The 8,645-nt window shown below is 38.8% G+C and overlaps 1 long non-coding RNA gene across 1 annotated transcript; it reads right to left on the bottom strand.

Moving 5' to 3' along the window:
• Positions 1 to 1,095: 1,095 nt before the first annotated feature.
• Positions 1,096 to 6,868, bottom strand: LOC147637799 (uncharacterized). Its single transcript, XR_015265996.1, has 3 exons — positions 6,626 to 6,868; positions 1,865 to 2,127; positions 1,096 to 1,747 (listed from the first exon to the last, which is right to left on the bottom strand). It is a non-coding gene; the product is annotated as an uncharacterized LOC147637799 (long non-coding RNA).
• Positions 6,869 to 8,645: the final 1,777 nt, after the last annotated feature.

Here is an 8,645-nt window from a genome sequence, read left to right as displayed (position 1 = left end):
AAAGTGTCGCAGAACTTTCATAGGGACATTCAAGGTTCCTGCCTTGAAACGAGCAATACCACATTTGGGACAAGTGGTTGCATTTTCATACTCTCCACGATACAAAATGCAATCATTGACACATGCATGAATTGTGTTGTATTCGAGTCCAAGGGATGCGATCATTTTCTTTGCCTCGTCCCTCGACTTTGGGATCACATTGTTTGATGGTAGAATCTTGTTCGAAAGAAGCCTACCACTCAATTGTAAATATTTAATGAGCACAAAAGTGATTGAGAGCCATTATTTTTATGCAAACAAAATACAAATATAACTTACGATAGTAATGCAGAAACTGATGCATTACTCCATTGGTAGCGTGTTTGGAGATTCAAGATGAGTAAGGTCACACTCAATCTTGATATGGATGCACCATCGTAGATGGGCCTTGAAGCTTCTTCTCGTAGAAATTTTTCATGCGGACAAGTTTCTTCTTCACTACTTGCTTGGAACCAATCGTCGATAAACTCATTGATGTCATCATCAACATGTCCCTCATTGGTCGCTTTTTCTGTGCATTTTGCATTGTACTCATCTCTAAGTCGTTGATATGTACTTGGATCTTGTGTACGTAAAAGCCTCATGTACTCCTCTGGCAAGATATGGTGACTTCGGTGAGAGCTAGATACACCCTCAACATCTGGACACTGCATGTATAAACATAGTCTACATGAAGAAATGATTTAAAGTAACAACAATCGAATTATTAAGTGATATAATCATAACATTAAAACCCTTTTTACAACACAATTCAAGCATATTAGCAGCAAAAATCTATACTCAAGATAACCTTAGACAAGACACTAAAATACCCTTAGTTGTATTACTGACGAGACAATGAAATATATCATCAAATATTTGTCAAAATTAAATGCTGATTGGGCTACAAAGCTGGATACATTATTTGAAAGATACATAATTTAAGAGGCCGACACTTTATCTCAAATTTCATTCTCAAAGAGGGGCTGGTGATGGCCGACGCCATCCATAATTTACAAATAATTCCTCGCCAACTTGTAATGATCTTGTAGCACACACTACTATATATATGGGTACATCTCTAATCATATAACATGGCTCGTGACTATTCTCACACTCCATAAAGTTACAATTTGTTCTCTCATTTCTCCCTCTACTACTATTGATTAGCCCTGCTATATTTCCTTGAGCATAGGGTCTTCCATCAATATAAAGCCGCGATCCACAATTATATCTAATGTTTCTTTCGGTGAGTGAGGCCGCATTAGCACAAAGCCCATATGTTGTCATACTTCTGATAAAGCGAACAAGTGCATGCCATGCGCCCCAACCATAAATGGGCCCACAAAATGACATAAGAGTCACCTCTGAGTTTGCGGGCACGCGTAAATCCTGTGCAATAAAGAGACCTCGTCCACCATTGGGAATGGTAGATGGTGCAATCACATATCGAGCACCCCAAAAGCTGAAAACCGCTCCGTCTGCTGGAAGGGCTGCTCCCAACCATCCTCCATAGTGTCTACGATCGTACGTTTGAATGAGAGATAGAAGACGATCAGGCAATGGATGATCACCCAATGTCTCTGACACCGAGGGGCAAAGAAGTTGATGATGCCTCCATTTGCAACTGAAAAACGGCTTGACCATATCGTGTGCGTGGAAGGAATGAAGGATCAATTCCATGGTCTTCACAATCCTCATGAAATCGAGGATGTAGAACTGGTACGTGCTGAATAATGCATCATTGTTGATTATATGAAGGGTGAGACACACATGGAACACGATTAATAGTGCGGAGTAAACTTGGATATGAATTTATACATAGTTCTAAAATGACATCACTTACCATGGGATGCTCCCGTTCCTCTTGTGGTGGCATATCAGGACATGGACCATACTGCTCCATATGGGCAAAACATATGCGTCGCATTCGTCGATGAGTGCCATGGCATGCTGCACACCAACATGGGATTCTTTCAACGTAATATGTTTGTGAGTCGCCTAGTGTCGTAGATGATGTGGAAGAAGAGGAACCATCTCCTCTCGCAACTACAGATGGACGCACAGGAAGAGTGGGAGGAGGCGGTGTCCCAGAGGATGATCCGGAATCTGCATTCATAAAATATTAATGTCATATTAATATCATTAAAAATCAAAGAAAACTTGAACAAAAATAATACACATACAAAATCATCCTAGAAGTGTTTGTAAATGCTATGGTAGCGCACAATGCATATTTGCTTATCCCCAGGTTAGGAATAATGTTCTTCCCTCAGCAGAAACTAGTTAATTTGTAATCATACCTTCTTACTGTACTTATGTCCATATTAGAGGCTTACAGTAACCTTGCACAAAATAGTTCTTCAAGGTGTAATTGACATGCACCCAAATGCGTTAGCATAGCATATACGAACCGTCAGCCGGTTCGTATGCACTATGGATGTGCAATTGGTCCATTCGGAGAGCTAGTACGCTCTCCAAATGCACCCAATTGAGCATCCATAGCGCATACTGACCGCTACATTTATCTATTTATCTATCCACCTACCTATGTATATGTGTTTATATATCCATCTATATGTTTATTGATCGTAAATTGTGAAACCTTGTAATAACACACTGTTGTTAAATGCTTAGGAAATTTGCGGTCGTCCCTGAGCATACACGCCCACCTGCGATGTGCAAAGATTCTTGGCGGCACTTCAGGAAAGAGATTCGCTTGAGAGTGACATGGCCTCAACAGAAGGTACACAAAGTTAATTCACTCAATGCATATGATAGGTACTTCTCAAATAGCATTAATTATATATTCATATAAAAGCGCATTTAATTTGCAGGAGGCAGCACAGGCTCGTGTCCAGTCAGGGCACACCTCTCGGCTTGGCCGGATGGGCTCTAATGGCTTTCGAGCACTCTTTGTAAGTGCACAAATTTTTTGTTCGACTATCTATAGGTATTTGTATATACATACATATATATATATATGTATCCATGTATCTATGATCTCATATGCATTCAATTCACTTCTTACTTATATATATGCAATGTTTAAATGACAGAGAAAGGATTATGATCGAGCACCATCTGCAGACGAGATACGGAGAGCCACAATTTACGGCTACAGAGTGCTACAGAAGGAGATGCCGACACCCGATGCTTTTGTAAGTAATTCTATCAAATATTATTTTATGCCAATCAAGATCTGCATGTGTTATATGTTATATGGTTTTTTTTATACTCAAATAGCCAATAGACATTTTTAATTGCAGGAGCAACATGGTGAGAACGACATGGACGAGGTTGCTCGACAGGTAGCAGCAGGGTTATCATCGCAACCACCCAAGAATGTACAAGAGGAGGACTCTTCCTCCGATGACTCCGATTAATGATAGAGCCATTTAGTGCTGAGTTTGTAGACATAATTTTTTGATACATATAGTCGCTCATTCAGAATGATGGCGCTCTTTCATTAACATTTTCTTTATGTATGTGTGTTTTTGGCCATGATGCACATGTGTTATATCTATCAAGAGTTTCTTGAAGTGTCTACCTCCCAAATCTACAGATTTAAATGTTAATTGATTGCAAAAATTAATTTATACTTACCGTAATCGATGTCGGCCATTGCTTTTTCAAAAGTCGATGTATGTCGATTCTTGGGTCTTTTGTCGTACACGAATGCGCGTGCGTATGTGTGTGTGTGTAAGAGAGAGAGAGAGAGAGAAAGAGAGATTTTTTATGATGTTTGTATACGTACGATGTGTGTGTGATAAAGAGGCAAGTGTGTATGAGAGAGAGAGAGAGAGAGACCAATGTTTATGTGAAGTGTGTGTGTGAGAGAGAGAGAGAGAGAGGGAGAAAGAGAGAGAGAGAGAGAGACTAATGTTTATGTGAAGTGTGTGTGTGTGAGAGAGAGAGAGAGAGAGGGAGAAAGAGAGAGAGAATGTGTGTGCAAGAGACACAAGTGGAGATAATGTGTATGAGAGAGAGAGCGAGAGAGAATGCGCATCGGCTAAAAAAAAACGTTCAGAACAAAGGTCTTTTAAGCGACCCCAACGGCTAAAAAAAATAATACAAATAGGGTCGCTTATGCCACCTTCGTAACGTCGTTTATGCCACCCAAACAAGGTCGTTTATGCCACCCAAAATAGGGTCATTTATGCCACCTTCGTAGGGTCGTTTATGCCACCCAAACAGGGTCGTTTATGCCACCCAAAATAAGGTCGTTTATGCCACCTTCAAAGGGTCGTTTATGCCACTCAAAAAAGGTCGCTTATGCCACCCAAACTTAGGTGTTTATGCCACTCAAAAAAGGGTCGTTTATGCCACCAAACAACGTGGTTTATGCCACCCTCGAAACGTCATTTATGCCACCCAAATGCGATGCATAAGCCACCCTAAAAACGTGGTTTATGCCACCCAAATAGCGTCGTTTATGCATCGCAAAAACGTCGCTATAGAGGTCGTTTAAACGATGTTCAAAAGCGACCTTTGGAACGACTTCTGTAGCGACCCCCGTAAGGGTCGCTACAGGCTTCTACTCTTGTAGTACTCCATTCTCCCCTCTCTCTCTCTCTCTCTCTCTCTCTCTCTCTCCTTTTCCTATCTTGGGCATGTCCTTTAGGTAGAAGTTGTGTTCATTATCTACTCATGTTAATTTTTTGAACAAATGAGCTCATTCTTTCTCTCTACACCTTCATCTTAACTAAGATTCTAGAGATGACATGTTTGATTATTGTCACGCTGCTAGAGCTCCCAGGGGATCACAAGCCATATCTTATGTTATCAGGTGAGTGTAAGGGAGGGGGTCATTTGAAGGGAGGGATTAAACTTATAAGTTAGGGGCTGAGGGGGATTTATGGTGGTGGGGGGGGACAAGAGAGCAAGGGAGAATGAAAGTAGGGGTTTCATTTCTTCTTGTAGTTTACAATATGTGATCTAGTGGTGTAGTTTGAAAGCTAGATTAGTTTACTAATCTTTTAAGCTAACCACACATAGAACAATTTTTGGAGAGTACATGTAGGTCTTTGGTCTTCTAGCACTTACACCCATGCTACTTACATGGGCTGCAACTCGTCAGAGATAATGAGAGAGGTGGACGGATAAGAGTATAGTAATATGAGAGGGGGAGCATAGGAGGAGGCAAGGATGAGAGAGAGAGAGAGAGAGAGAGAGAGAGAGAGCTCTTTATTCCAAAAGATATATGAGTGTAGAGGATATGCATTAAAAAGTAGTGTGAGGACTCTTTATTCCAAAGGTTGTATCAATGTGTGTGTGTGTGTATCTTTATTCCAAAATTTGTATCAATGTGTGTGTGTGTGTGTGTGTGTGTGTGTGTATATATATATATATATATATATATATATATATAGAGAGAGAGAGAGAGAGAGAGAGGGTTCACTCTTTGTAGAGAACATACATTAAAAAGTAACACATGACCTCTTTATTTCAAAGATTGTATTATTATGTAAAACATGCATAAAGAGGTGTGTATAAAAAATTATAAAACATACAAAGAATATGCAAATTAATTATTATCATTTTTACCACCCATTTATATATTTCTTTAAGAATGTCAGTTAATGTCATTCGTTTATACACATGAAGCAAATTGTATAATGACCTTGTCATTTGTATCATCCTTGATATTTCTTCTATCACTCTTTCCATTTGTACCATCCTTGATATTTCAAAGGTTGTATCATTATACAAAACATGGATGAAAGTTGTCCTCCAAATATAATTGTTAAAATTTAAAAAAATACAAAATTAATAATTGTTCTTTCTATCCACCCAACTATATATTGGTTGTAGTTCAACCAATTAATTCTTTATATGAAGCAAATTATATAATGTCCTTGTAATTACTTGTATTGTTGTTTTAAACACCTACTCTCTCTCTCTCTCTCTCTCTCTCTAGTTCCAAGTAATTTGATACAAATGGGTATTCTTTAAATATTATTACAATTTACACATGGACCTGGCATTATAATGGACATACGAAAGACCTATATTAGGTGTAAACATTGTTTGACGTATGGCCCGCAGACAATATTCTTATAAGGTCTTCCTTTTTTTGCACTCGGTAAGGTGTTTTCTACTAATTAGAGGTAAGGTGTTTTCTACTAAATTATTTTGGCCAATAATTTTATCATTGATACCACCCAAAACCTAAATCTAAGAGATCTTAAACCTCTAACTTTCAAATTAGTTAACTGCGTGACCGATGCGATTATGATCAAATTAGTTAAATTTTGATCAAATTTAATACTAAAGCCTCCCTTAATTTTGATCAGTTTAGAAACTAAAGCAAGTACTTGAAAACTGGCAACAAGTAAGGCGACAATCAGATTATGGTCGCCTTCTCCTCATGCTCTGCATGTTAGACGGCTTGAGGTCTAGCATTGCTCTGTCATACTGATATGGCTGCCCTAGTTCCTTCACTTCTAGAGCTGGGACTTCGTGCTCACTTCTAGAGGAAGAAGTCTCCCTCTAGAAGTGAAGGAATCAGGGCGCCCACAATAGCACTGTTGTACAAAAAAACCACATGTAGGGGACGTGGTAAGAAGACGGAGGGATCAGCAGCCCTATAAGTTGACAATTATACCTGCTCAGTACATGCAAACTGAATGGTCGCCTTCAATTAATTTACGCTTCAGCATGAGTGCTCTGCATGCAAGGCTTGAGGCATTGAACTGATCTAGCTGCGTGTTCATCTAAATAAAAATAGCATTGCGTATATGTCATACTGATATGGCTGCCCTAGTTTCTTCACTTCTAGAGCTGGGACTTCGTGCTCACTTCTAGAGGAAGAAGTCTCTCCCTAGAAGTGAAGGAATCAGGGCGCCCATATTAGCATTGTTGTGAGCTACTTACGAAAAATACCACATGCAGGGAGAGAAAAGCAGCAATGGTGGTGGTGGTGGTAAGAAGACGGAGGGATCAGCACTGATTCAGCAGCCCTATAAACTGTGAACTAACGGGCCATGTCCGGCGCGCGCTAGAGGGCCCGTGACCGTGCAGGCGGGGGGGCCAGTTTGGTTGTCATAATGTCAAAGCTTTTCACAGCATTTTTGGCAGTTGGGCTTGGGCGGCAATGTTAATGCATTTCTGCTACTTGGTTGGGCTTGGAAGTGGGGGGGTGGCGATGTTCATTTTTTAAAAAAAAATAGTTGTCAATGTTCATCTCGGCAATGTCCGTTTCTGCTAGTTGGGCTTTCGCGGCAATGTTCATTTTTTTCTAGTTGCCTTGTAAAATGGAACAGTGTAGAGTTTTTTTTTTTTTTTTGGCCTTCAATGTGTAAAATAGCAGTAGAATGACGTAGTAACAACAAATGTAGTGTATTCATCCTAAACTTACACAACATTCAATATTAATCTCAACATATCTACACCAAATCTAAAATTTGTAAAAACAAATTCTTAGCATACAATAAATACTAATCAAAACATATCATTAAGCTAGTAAATGCAATTCAAAACCAAATCTAAAAATATTGAAATATTCATTTTTGAAATGTTAATTTTTTTAAACATTGTTAAACCGCTTAAGCATTGACTATCCCAAAAGAAAACACTCCTTAAATAATCTTATAGCCATATACAGTCTTCTAGCAACAATAGACAAGACAAAAAAGAAGCCTTAGCTAGCAACCCATATTAAGGAGTTTAGGAAAATCCTATTACTTGGGCATGTGCTTCAAGAAATAGTAGTGTTTATTATCTACCCATGTATTTTTTTTTAACAAAATAGCTCCTTCTCTCTCTCTAGACCTTCATCTCATGTGTTTTGCAATAATGACTTCATATCTTTCACCTCTAATGGCAGAATTACTAGTCTCCATAATAAAGATCTCATGCTCGAGTTTCTATATTACCCTTTCAACCACGGTGCTGCATGATAATGACAAGGCATGGTCAATCCTCTTTTTTAGAGAATTTAACAGCCCACTCGTATACCTTGATGTTTGTCATCGCCCAACATCTTCCTCTCCTTGTGTTGACAATTTAATGTGTTGTTAACTTAAGGTTAACACGACTACCAACATGCATCAATAACGCACATACCTACATGTATAGCATGCTTACATCCTGATTATGGAAGTGTGCATTGGTTATAATATATGAGCTAAGAGCATGCAAAAGCAGTGTAGAGTCACTAAAGGATGGCAGCACCACCTAAAAGATTCTTGTTCACCCTCACTTACATGTGTTGTATGCCTAAGCAAGAATTAATAACTTGTTCCAATCATTATACTTGCCTCATAATTATGCTTAATGATGTACTCAAGGGATGATCGAGCTAAGTGAAAGAGCGGATATCCACCCAATGTGTGCTTAGACTAGCCTCAAAAAGGTTAGACAATAAGTGGGCACCTCGGGGGATATACCTAAAGATAAGTAAGTATATCACGTGAGTTCAAATGAAGGGATTTCTTAATTCAAAATTTCAAGATAAATTTATAGAAATACATTTATAAATGGCATTTTTTAATCGATTTTGGAAAAAAAACCATAAGTCCATAAAGGAAAATGGGTCATTTTATTCATGAAAAATTCACAGGTAAGGGGTGTTTTAAATACTCCTTGAACGCACATGATACATGGGGTTTCTTAGTAGTGCACCC

The sequence above is a fragment of the Cibotium barometz genome, chromosome 6 (assembly GCF_041138505.1).
Source record: "Cibotium barometz isolate CiBa-2024 chromosome 6, ASM4113850v1, whole genome shotgun sequence".
Classification (NCBI taxonomy): domain Eukaryota; kingdom Viridiplantae; phylum Streptophyta; class Polypodiopsida; order Cyatheales; family Cibotiaceae; genus Cibotium; species Cibotium barometz.
Note: the sequence above shows the minus strand (reverse complement) of the source record. Positions and strands in the feature narration are given on the sequence as shown.